Source organism: Protopterus annectens, chromosome 6.part0 (genome assembly GCF_019279795.1).
Source record: "Protopterus annectens isolate FY-2018-M chromosome 6.part0, PAN1.0, whole genome shotgun sequence".
NCBI lineage: Eukaryota > Metazoa > Chordata > Ceratodontiformes > Protopteridae > Protopterus > Protopterus annectens.
In genome coordinates this window covers 1,521,716,040-1,521,729,351 of record NC_056737.1, presented here as the reverse complement: position 1 = coordinate 1,521,729,351, position 13,312 = coordinate 1,521,716,040, and positions in this window count along the sequence as shown.

Below are 13,312 nucleotides of genomic sequence, written 5' to 3'. Positions count from 1 at the left end.
GTACCTAGGCCACTGAGACACAACATCCAGGCTTACATGCTGTCCACTTCCAGACAATATTAAACACTCACAAAAGATTGGCACACTGACCCCTGCATATAGTGGGCATACACCAATTATCATGTTGATTGGGACATTTGCACTGACTGCACTGCTATTTCAGTTATAACTCTGTTTGCTTCCATTTAGTATTGTATTGTGCCCTATCTTGCAGAATGGAGGCATATCAGTAAACTACACAAGTTAGATTGTAATGGCACATATTTCAGTTTTAGACTTCTTACTCTTCAGAACTATACTGCAACTGTCTGACCTGTTGCAGTATGTCTGTGTAGGTCTGTAGGGGGGCTGTTCACCATTTACTAGCATTTGTGGATCTTTGCCTGACCTTCATTTCTGGTCATCTACACCTGTCCTACTTGGTGAGGCTGGGGGGGTGGGTATGGGAACACTCATTGGAATCCATGTGTGTGACCTGTGGACACCCACAGTTAGTCAAGCCACCACACCTACTGCAGTGGGAGTTGTCACCTTGAGTACTACTACTTAGTATAGGGACAACAGTATATGTTATAGATTTCATGCTGTCCCATATAGCTGTCAGCTATCTGCTGCTATGCCATTTGGCCAACCAATTCCCTTTCATGCTTGTTTCCATAGCATAGATATAACTAGCAGAACATACTACTCCATTCAGTAATTGATAGTAAGGGTGACTTACCTTGTGCCTGGGACGGTATTGAGGATGGTGATGGAGGGCTGTCTATGTGGGATGCATGCAGTATATTCCCGATACATGGTAAAGTACAGCTAGTGTCATGTTTGGCATCCCTTTTTCTCTATGTGTGAGTCAGAGAGAGGTATCAGTCCCTGAGTTCCTATAGTGTCAGAGTGTGTGCTATGCATTGCCTCTTTGCCAAGGCATAGGCATACTGGGCATGCCTCTGTCTGTCTCTAGAGACAGGCTCGGGAAGTTCCTCCTCCAAGTCCCTCTGTGCCTGTGGTGACCTTGGCAATGGTGGGGGGGCTGTGTGGCCCCTCCCCGTGTTGTTCCTGCTGCAGCTGTTTCTGCAGGATCATATTGTGTAGCATGGCACATACTATGAACATTTGTCCACATGTAGCTGGAAAGTAATGCAAGGCTCCACCAGATATCTCAAGGCAGTGGAATTGTGACTTGAGCATCCAAAACACATGCTCTGTAATGATCCTGATTTGTTCATGCGCCTCATTATGGCATTCTTGTTCGGGGGTGTGTGCATTTCTGTTGGGTGTCATCAGTCACAGCTCCAGTGCATAGCTAGCATCCCCCACTAGATTGTCAGTTGGGATGTACCCCTGATACAGCTGTAAGGAATTCCAGATGTGATAGTCATGATAGCTTACAGGGCTTCCAGCACTCACTTGCATGATAATGACCTGAGTATCGCACACAACCTGGCAGTTGATGGAGGGGAAGCCCTTGTGGTTGATGTAGACCCTACCCTGCTCACCAGGTGGTGGTTTGATGTGGATGTGCGTGCAGTCTATGGCACCCAGTACCTGCGAGTACTCAGCAACACAGTGGAATAGACACATACTGCCAGTCAATTTCTCACAGTTGTTGGGGAAGTGGATGTGCTCACTGACATGTGGTAGCATGGCAACCAGGAACTGATGGAGTACTCTGGATGCAGATGCCTGTGACACCCCCATGATATCCCCAGTAGGTCTTTGGAAAGTACCTGTAGCTAGTATTTTTAAGGCTACACATACCTCAGTATCCACTGGGATGGCTTCCCCTCTTTTTGTTCTGGATGTGAGGCGAGGTCGGCACAGCTCCACAATTTGCTGAAGTATGTCCCTGTCCACCCTGTAATGCTCTACAATCTCCAGGTCATGTAGCCCCTGATAGGTCACCCTGGGTCTGAATACTCTCCTCCTCCTCCTGGGTCTGCGGCGGTTGTCAACATTATCCTCCTCAACATCGTCAGCCTCCAGCACATAGTGATGTATCCAAGCAAAGGCAGCCCCTAGCATTTTGTCGGTTTAAATTCCCAGGTTTACTCCAAAGGTGCAGTGTTTGTGGGGAAAAGCAGACTGAGGGGTGTTTCCATACTTCATAGTGGTGTAATGCTACTGCTGCCTGTCAGATTGGCTGTTTCTGATTCATTCCAGATGCCAGCTTACTTGTTCATGGCTTGGATTTAGCCAGTGTGAGTGTTAGAAACATTACTGGTGATTTGTGGATGATTGCCTTTATTCTGCTGTTGCACTTTTTGTAATTAATTTTTACTTGCATCTCCTCCCATTTATAGCTCTGCAGCTAACTGCCAGCTGTATTATATTTGCAGGGCCTATTCTGAGTTGCCAGACTCCCATAGTAGTGAGTTCTACATCAGTTCACCTTTATTTTGTGCTGTTGCCCTTTAATTGTATTTTACATGTCCTCCCATCTTCAGCTCTGCAGCCACCTGCCAGCTGTATTATTTGAGTACTTTCACTGGCCAATTGTGGGTTGCAGACTCCCATATTGCTGATTTGTACAGCGTTTCCCTTGTTCTGCTACCTCCTTTGCCTTTTCCTTCTACCCTTTTTCTTTCAGCCTGTTGTTAGTGTAAACAGCAAGATATGTCCCTCCCCTGCATGTGCACACTTTCCTCAGTTCATGGAGTATGAGTACACAGCCTCAGACACAACCCCTCTCCTAGCTGTGCTTAGCTAATCAGACAACAGGCAATAGGGCTCCAATGTGCTTCCAGCAAGCATGACACACTCCCTTTTCATGTTCCTTGCTCATCCTGCCTACATGATGGTGTTAGAGCACCTACATGGTTAGGTGCAGTCTGACACTGAGAAATTTTCCTGTTCAAATTGTGATTCAGTATAAGTCCCCTCATTAGCATACCCCACTGCCTTAAGCCTTAGTTACTGCACTATTCCCAAACCTTCCCCGTTAGCAACCACTGTTCCCTGCCTATGTTTACTTTCTGCATGCCATTGACTATAATGGCAAAATGCAGAAAGTAGTTCTACTGCAGTCCCCCCCATTTCTACTTCTACACCCCCCACTAGCGTACCACATCCCCTGCCATCAATGGCCGAATTCGGCCAACATAAAATAAATGTATTATTTTATTATTTTCGAGTAGTTTTGCATGCCAATGACCATGTATTTGGCCATTAGCATGCAAAATTTAATTAATACATGCTTTCTGGAGCTCTAACATGGCTCCATTGTGTAAATTGCAGAAATGTTTTCAGTTAGTAACCAAATACATTTCTGCAAGCTACACTGTTCCAGCAAAGAACATGCAGCTTTGCTGGATTGCTAATCAGGCTCATTTGCATGGTTTTCCCCAGCAAATGAGCTCATTAGCATCCCGCATGGCTTTCTGTGCAGGAACAGTGTAGGGCCGCTCGTGCATATGAAAATGGCACATACGTGAATTGCAAAGCGGCCATTTCTCATGCAGGAGCAGTTACACTGTTCCTGTTTGGAAATAAAAGCATCGTGAATATCGGGGACTGTTCAAGTCTTTGAAACATTCTGTACAAACAGATCATAAATCAACATGTAATAACCTGTTTATGCTATCATAGCTAGTCATGCTGACATATAATACACAGGTCAGTCTGAAATTATATACAAAACTTCAGAAAGACATGCTAGCACAAATAACAGTCTAATTTCTTCACAAAAGCCATAAATAATTGGTAGACAAAAGCTGAAAAATAGGGACAGTTTTTAAACAGTGGTCTTACTAGCTTAGAAATTTCTTAGAATAACAGGTTTTGCCTTAGCATAAATTTTCTGAAGGGTATGAAGTCCGAAGTTTAAATATCTGTCATATTTTCTGACTTTAATCTTCCATGATTTGTTAATAATTTGCCAGGAAACTACAATTTTATGAGAAACAGACCAAAAATATGTGGCAAAAATCTGGACATTCAGCAAAAATCTGGATAGTTGAGAGCTATGGAGCCTGCTGCTTTCCCTGACTTCATTTTCATTAGTGCTCTTCTTACTTCTTCTGGGGTGGGCTTCTCTTCTTCTTTTTTCATTGTAGGATGTGTCTGGGGCAGTGCAGCTTCTGTGGAATTTTCTTCATTCAGAAGCTGCTTCTTACATCTGCCATTGATGTCCTGCAGACTGGTGAGCAGATTATTGCTGGTACTCCTTATTAAATATATCTGATGTCTATCTTCTTTATCTTTCTGTCTTTGCATTGCAACCTGATAGAATGTCTTTTTGTCATCTACTGAGTCACTTTTCAGAAGATGGTAAAGTGTCCCTAATACTGTCTAATAATTCTCTGCTTGTCACAATTTGTCTTGTCTCTTTGTTGGCCAACCAGTATTGTTCTTAGCCTGGTCTGTCTTTTCTCTCCTCCTTTTTACTGTACTCCCTGTTTCTTTCTGTAAATGACTTCCTTTCCATTTAATTAATTGGTCTGTTCTTAATTTTACTGCTGATATTCAAAATATTGTTGGAAACAATCCAACATGTATACATAAAAGAGAAATGAATCTCAAAAAAAACCTTTGCTATAGAGAGAAATGTTCTCCACATTCATCTAATATTTCTACTAAATGTACTGTACCATGTTTAAATTGTCATTTTTGCATTTATATTAATATAAATAATGTATTTATACATACATCAACTAAAAAGGTGTTTTCATTTAATTGTTTTGTTACTTGTAAAACCACTAATTTTGTTTACCTTGCTACATGTGAAAATGTGATTCTATTTATGTGGGAAAAACAAATAGGATGTTGAAAGAACATTTTTCTGAGCATATTTCAGATATACACAGACTAATCACTACTAATGTTTTAGCTAAACATGTGGCTGATAGTGGAATTGATCATTCTTTTATATTTACAGCAATTATTACCCTCCAAGTAGATATTAGAAATGATGATATATTTTTAAGAATAGAATGCATTTAATATAAATGGATAAAATACTTTGTGCTAATAAACACCCATGTTTAAATAATGCTGTTTCTCATCTTGTTAAGTGTATGTAATTGGACACTGTAATGCAAATTTGAGTGATCTCCCAAGTGGACCTTCCAGTTAAGCCCATTTTACAAATAAAGTCTTTAGATATTTGATTGTTTAATGAATTTAGAATTTATTTTATTTTGCTGTGTTCCAATTGATGCAATACGATCATGTTTTCTTTGTGTAATTGCTATTTAAACAATGACTTATTTATCATTTGTATTTAAGCACTATTTGTATTTAAGCACTGAAGAAAAGATTGTTTTCTTGAAAGCTTTGCTGTTAATAAATTCTTTTTACATCTCATACGGATTTACTTTTGGTTTGACTGGTATTTTCCTCATCAGCAGACAGATACTTGGTTATGTATAAATGCCACTAACTAGGTCTCCCACTATTCCTAAATTTAAACAAATATACAAGATTGTTATGGACATTCAGAATAATCCCATTGTATAGGGTTACATTAACCTGGGAAACATTTGCTGCACTGTACTTTTCTGGATGTAAAATGGAAACAGAACCGGCATTTCCACTTAGATTGTAATATCCCCATCTTATACAATTTACTTACATGAAACTTTTCCATATATGACATTATTCACCTGATAGATTTAGGAATGCAGAAAATCAAACTCAAGAGTATAGGTGCTGGTGATGTGGCAATGTACATGCTAATTTTATACATATGTTATGGCAATGTACATGCTAATTTTATACATATGTTATGGGAATACAGTGAAATAAGATAGACGTGGGAATGGACATCAGATAAGATTAAATGGGCAATAAGGACAGCTGTGTCACATGGCAGGTATGTTCATTTTTGTTTTTTTGCAGATTCTGTCTAGGGTATCAAATTAAATAGAATAGCATTTATATCGATAGCAGTTATTTTATTTGTATTATTAGCTACCATCTTTAAATTTTGACAGAAAGTATAACCTCATTGAAAACATTTCTTGAGTACTTGCCAAAGTTGTAGCACTTTGTCACAAAGAAAAGTGGATACAAGACTATTGTCAGAGCCTTTGTCAATCATTTATATTTATGTTCAAACAATATTTAAATTATGGAAGAATGGTATATGTTATAGAGAAAGAAAATTGTCTTATCTTGGATATACTGAAGGTTAATCTCACTTGCAATGGTAATAGAAACTAAAAGTATTAATCATAGGTTCATTGGTTCATAGGTAGGTACTAGGCTATCTGCCCGAAAGCATTTATAAGCCTAGATGGAATGTGTTGGCTTTCGCCGCCCCCTTAGATTAGTTCCCTGTGCCTCTGTCCAGCAGGGCCATTGAAGTTATCCCTGGGGTAAACTTTCTGTTTCCCATCCACTCGTTAAGGTTTCTCTTGAAGAGGGTTAGTGAGGAGCTCTGCATAATGTGGATTGGAATCTTTTTCCAGAGCAGGGGAAGTCTCTGGGACAGGAATCTATCTCTCCAGCATGTCCTATTTATTGTTGTGGTGAGGTTTAGATCCCTGGAGTGTGTGGCTCGAGGGGATATGGCTTTCTTTAGGTGGAGCATGTCCATCAATTCTGGGTTGGACATGGCCTTGTATGTCAGGCAGAGATCACCTCTGAGTAGGCAATATGCAACTGAGTACAGCTGGAGTTTCTTCAGTCGAGCTGCATAGTGCATCTGCTTGAGACCAATGATCCTCTTGGTGAGGTACTTGTGTGGTCTTTCCAGTTTTTGCAGGTGTCTTGTAAGGTACATTCCAAACGGGGCATTGTACTCTATGATGGGTCTGATGAGTGATGCGTAGAGGGGCCCACTGACCTCTTTCGATCTGGATGCAAACCCTTTTGTGATTAGGTGGGCCACATAGAAGGATTTTCTAACCACTTTGGCAATGTGATTATCAAAGGAGAGGTTACTATCTACCTGGGTCCCCAGATCCCTTATTACGTCTTCCATATTTAGGGGGCTACCACCTATATGATAGTTTGTGGGTACTTTGTTTTTTCCAAAGGGGATGACTATGCACTTTTTGGCATTTAGCTTGAGGCCATGGTTTTGACACCAGGTATCTGTCTCAGTGAGACCCTTTTGGAGGATGTCTGTGTCAGCCGGAGAGTCAGTTATAGCCCCTAGTTTGCAGTCGTCTGTGAACTTGGTCAGCCATAGTCCTCCTGTGCTTGCTTGTACCTCTGAGAAGTATATGCTGAACAGGAGGGGTCCTAGGACTGAGCCCTGGGAAATGCCACTTGTAACTGGTTTAGAGTCAGAACTAGCTCCCGCAACTCCTACCATGTGGGTTCTGTCTGTGAACCAGTTGGCAACCCATCTCATGATGTAGGGGTTTATGTTTAGGCTGGTGAGCTTGTCTATAATACCTGAGTGGCGAATGGTGTCGAAGGCCTTTGCAAGGTCTAGGTAGGCTGTGTGGACAACCTTTCCCTTGTCTATACCCTTGGTAACTGTCTAAAAGAAGTCCACCAGGTTTAGGAGGCATAATCGGCCCTTAACAAAGCCAAACTGGGTAGGGTCCAGGGTTTGGAGGTTCCCAATTTCTCTGTTAATGAGATCCATGATGATGCGCTCCATAGCTTTGCAGACCAAGCTAGTCAGGTTTATAGGGCGATACTTCCCATGGTCCATTGTGGCTCCACCTTTCTGGAGCAGAATAACCGTTGCTGTGCGCCACTCTGTGGGCACATAGCTTGTGGAGAGGCTGAGTTTAAACAGTGTGTTTAGGTGAGGGGTTAGTTCATCTTTGAGCTCATTTAGGATGCAGCCTGGCCACCGTCCGGTCCCATTGATGCTGTGTTTTTGGCTTTGGAGAGGGCTTTTTTAACCTGTCTGTGATTTCAGGGGCACTACATTCTTCTGGTATAGTTATGGGCCCTTTTGGGGGTGAGAGGGGGGTGATGTTTGCACTGAACCTGTCTGCCAGGATGTTGGCTATATCGGTCGGTTCAGTGTATTTTGTGCCATTCTGCACTAACTCCGAGCAGATCTGAGAATTGCCACTTAAATTCTTGACATAGTTAAAGAATGCCTTGTGGTTATCTTTGGAGTCCATGGCAATTTTTCTTTCAAAGCTAGCCTTGGATGATTTTATGAGGGAGCATAGTTTCTTGCTGATACTGATCAGGGATGTCTTCCCTTCTTGGGATTTTACTCTTTTCTGTACTAGTTTCCTCCTTCTGTTGTATAGCTTGTTTATGGCAGGGGTCCACCAGACTGGTTTCCTTTTCTTGGAAGAGTGAGTTTTGGTTTTGTTTGGGATAGCATGATCCATGCATTCTTGTAGGTGCCCGTAGAGTTTATTAGTAAAGGATTTTGCAGCTTGGACAGTGTTATCCTTTAGAATGGGGGCTTTGAAACTTCCCACCTCGGTCTTAAGCAACGTGAAGTTTGCTTTTGAAAAGTTTTTCATGGTGGTTTCTTTGACCGGGTGTGGTGGCGTAATGTGAATATCCAGAGTGATTAGTTTGTGGTCAGATCTAACCAACGAGGGGTTGACGTCTGGTGTGGAACACCGGTCTCCCATGTTGATGATGACCAGGTCCAATATGTTATCACCTCAATAAGGTGTTCCTCAATAAGGAAAGAACTGGCTGCATTATGATTGATGCTAATTCTGTGGGGAGGATATTGTTTTAAGTAATGTTATTTATTAAACTTGGTTTATATTCTACAGTATAGACAACAGAGTTGATGTAATGAGATGATCCACTTATATAAAAGTGTTTATATACAATATAATAAACATTTTGTGAAAAAAGAAAATAATACACATTAATTAATAAAAAATACATTTCAACCACTCAGCTTTATTTACTGGATAGAAGTATCCTAACATAAACAGCTGGAAACAGTGGCAATAACTGGGCTACAGTTGATTCAATAGGCAAATGTTATATACTTTGATGTACACATGAGCCTTACAGAGCTTGGATGTCCCCAGACACTCAGGTAAAACAGAATATAAGCCTTGTAATACAATGCATTATTTAAAAAAAATGGCAAGACTTTTAAATAGTATCATTGTAAAATGTGTATTACATTACATTCCTTTACTCTCAGTTGACTTTGTCTTGATAATTCAGGATAAATCTGCATATCTTGTACCTGAATGTTATATTTTCCTGTCCATAGAATGTTGTCTGTACAAATTTGTTCATCACCCCCATTCTATCAGCTCTCATCTCAGCGATGACTTGCCAAATATTTCCTCTTTATTTTATGTAGTATAACTAGAAATGGTTTTACTATCATACATAGCAAACTGCAGCAGTTTAATTTATTATATAGTAACTGCACATATTCATTTTGTGGAGCTATGGCTTGTTTGTGATTTTTTTATTAGTCTATCTTCCTTAATGCTATGTTTTTCTTCTTGTTAATTGTTTGTAGTTGGACATTGTAAAGTAAATTTGAGTGATCTCCCAAGTGGACCTTCCAATTAAGAAACTGAAAATAAAAAAATAAATAAATAAATGCATAAAGGCATTTTGTAACAGCTAAAATGCTCATTATGATGGGTGTGAGGATCTGCTCCTTAAATTTAATTGCCTTAATAACCCCACTATAGCAGCTAGTTTTACATGCTCCAGACATCATGCTCCTAAAGGAAACCCAGCTATCACAATTAGAACACTCTAAGCTTCACAGGTTGGCTAGCATTTTATAACAGCCTTCTCACGTCTTTCAAGGTTGCAGTGGGTTGTGGTTGTTTGCTGAGGACCAGTGTCTCTTCCTTTTAGGTCTTGACAACATTTTTTAATGAAAGCCATGCCCCAGTAAGAGTTGTGTAAGAATTCTGTTATAGACTGCTCGCAATGTACTTTACTGACCTTGACCGTAAGATGGGTTAAAGGAAGGGAAATGGTCAGTGATAATTGGCAGTGTTAGAAATTTTAGATTTTGGATGGAGGAGCCCAAATGATGACATCTAATCAGTCCAAAACTTATCATTCATGCTGAAATAAAATATTTTATCAAAATGAAAGAATTTATTTGGTGAAGGTCTTTGTAGCGGGTCTAAATTATATCGTCGAAACGGCATTACAGCGAATGCCATTTCAATGACACATATACAGCGAAATCCAAAAACAGCGAAAGCTCAGGACAGTGATTTCTTTCCTAGGGAAAGAAATCACTTGGCCTGATCCGTGACATGTCCCTTTACTCCACTGTAGTGCAATCTCGGAGTTGGTATATTTAGTTGGGGGGGGTGTGAGGGGCAAAGCCCCCCACTTTGAAATGTTTTAACTTTTGTGTTTTGTGTTGTTGGTCTACTGACTTTTTCCCCTAGGAAAAAAAAATCGGTGACCTGGGGTTTCGTCGTTTTTGGATTTTGATGTATATGTATCGTCGAAACGGCAATCGCTGTAATGCCATTTCGACAATATAATATAGACCCCTTTGTAGCAGCTTTGTCAGACTTGCACATTTTTTTCTCTGTACTCAGATCATGTGGGTTGACTTAATACCTTTAAGACCTTACTCCTCAAAGCTTGGAAGTTTCTTCTTTAAAGGTCACAGATGCCTACTATGCAATAGATCAAAAAGAATATTCAGAAGCTAGCCACAGCAGGTTAACAACTTCATCCGTCCATAAGGGAATGAGAAACCAGACTTGGGGTATATTTAAGATTTTATGATTACTCATCCATCTAAGTTAGATTTACAGAGACAGGGGGAATTCACTTTGTTTGCCATTGAATGGGAACATATTCCAAAGGTATGGTTTCATTTGGGAGAGGCGTTTATCTTACCAACAAATCCTGCTTATGTTATGATGCAGGTTTAGGTCTTTAGACTGGGTATTTGTGATGTCTCCAGTTTTATGAACATGTAGGAGCTCAGGTAAGACAGAGCCATTTGTGACCTTGTAGGCTAAGCAGATATCACAATATAGGAGTCCATAATATAAACAATAGAGTGGTAGAGTTTTAGACACACTGTTCAGTTTAGGAACCTTATACTGGAGATTTTTCTTGGCAAGGAGATATTATCTTTTGTTTTCCAGTTGGACCATGTGTGTGGATAGATACATACCAAACCAGGCATTATATTCTAATATAGGCCTGATAAGGGAGAAGTAGAGTCAGACAGTAACATTATTGGACCTGGTGGATATGTTTTCAGTAATTAGTTGGGCAGGTAAGCATGATTTCTTAATTACAGTGGATATGTGATTGTCCAAGGAGAGGTCATTATCCATAAATGTGCCCATGTATCTAATGACTCTGTCAGTTTTGAGAAGTGCTTTCTATGTAATAGGTGCAGTGGTTCCTAGTCTCCCAAAAGGTACAATTCTACATTTTTTTTTTTTTTGCTTTTTGCATTATCCTTTAGTTCATGGTCCTGACATTGTAGATTTGTATGTTTAAGGCCCTCTTGGACAATATGGGTATCATCAAGTCTGTTGATCCCAGCCATACATTACAGGCATCAGCAAACCTGATTAGCTACAGACACTTGACATCAGATTTTATGTCAACAAGGTATAAGCTACATAGAAGTGCTCCCAGCATGGAGCCCTGGCAGACGTCACTGATAAAAAGTCTTCTTATGACAGTATACCACCAACCCAGACTGAGGGGGTTCTGTTTGTTAGCCAATTTGCAATCCAATGAATCACAAAAGAGTTTATATTTAGCTTGGTAAACTTATCAATAATGCTAGAGTGTGGAATAGATTGGAGAGTCTGTGCTAGGACTAAGTAGTTAATATGTAATGACTTGCCTTCATCCAGTGCCTTTTTGTCTGTTTCAAAAAGTCGACCATGTTAAGTGGTTAGAATCTGTTCTTCACAAAGCCAAACTGGTTTGCGTCAAGGGATTATAAGTATCCTTATGACTTCCATTTTTATACATTTTTTTAACCAAGTAATTCCATTATACCCACATGCCCCTTTCAGGGGTGACCTTGGAGCACAGCCTGTTGCCTTACTAGAAAGGTTATTCAAGTCCATAGTTCCCAGGGTCAGTAGTAAGGTCAATCTTGTGGATGAGTATTGCAGCTCCTATTCTGCAAGTTTCAGGTCTGTAAATAGTGGACAAGTTGTGACTGAACACCTTTATGAGAGAGCCTGTAAGTCAGTGTTTCATGCTAGCAAGGAAACAGTCTGGCATGTTTGTACCAAGCTGAACTGAGATGGGCTACCAGCCACAACTCTGAGATGAGATACCAGACAACTAGAGGCTTCTGAGCTAATAAAGCTTCTAAAGCTTCATAAGTTGCCTGTTTTTTGCATATTTATACTATTTACTGTACTTTTTATTGCCTGCCCCCTACTTTCATGCTGTATTTATGTACTGTGTACTAAACTGCACTGTTATACTGCAAATGCCTGCTATGCTGTGGCTATAAAATCAAATGTTATTGCTGTTTAAACTGTTTAACAAGCTTTCTTGTTGTTTACACTGTCTGTTAAGTATTTGATATTTTTTTGCTGTTTTAAAGCTATCTGCTCTGCCTGCTCTGGTTTTCCCACCAAGCAGTATTTAACTAACGGATCTGTTAAGTGTTTAAATCTTCTTTAGAGCCTCCTAGCTGATTTTCTGCTGTTTTAAAAGTATTTTCAGTGTCTCACTGCTATTTTTCTACTGTGTTAAATATTCTCTACTGTTTCCCACTGAATTCAGGGTGGCTAGTAGTTATAGCATAGGCCAGATCCAGGCCTGCTGCTTCTAGAACTGTTTGTAGTGGCTTGTTTGTTCTGAGCACATTTTCCAGGCCATTTTGGACTGGAAGGGGTGTATCTGCACTTTTGTTAGAGAATTGGACATGAGTTCGACATGAAAACCAGAAACATGTGTAAAGCTTATGAAATCACACATTGAAATCAGTGTATACCAAGATTATATATTCCTCTGTCTGAAGGAGGTATGGAACTTCTTGAAATTGACTACATGTATAGATCAGCAATAATTACCAATACATAAAACCCAGTATGAACTACAGAAGGAAGCAATTATTAACACATTGTGGGTGATGAAGAGAGCACAATCAGCTAAAATCAAAGATTGAAACAATACTAGTTTCACAAACTCTAATCATACCCTGACTCAGGAATAGGGTCCGTTATGGTCATGGTATTAGATACCCAAAACACCTAGAGAAATTAAACCTTGGCCACATTGATGACTCTGGATTCAGTCATGGTTGCCACAAGAAAAATAGCTGCTCAGTCTAACTACTTAAAGCTGGCTGATGTTACATAAATGTCTAGTAAGAATAATTGTTTTAATGTGGGGTTGCAAGCTGCTGCTGCAAGTTCAACAAGTAGTTAACAGGTGCACAGTGCAGCAATAAGCAAGTGATACAGGAGGGCAGACACAGGTGCCACAGCTC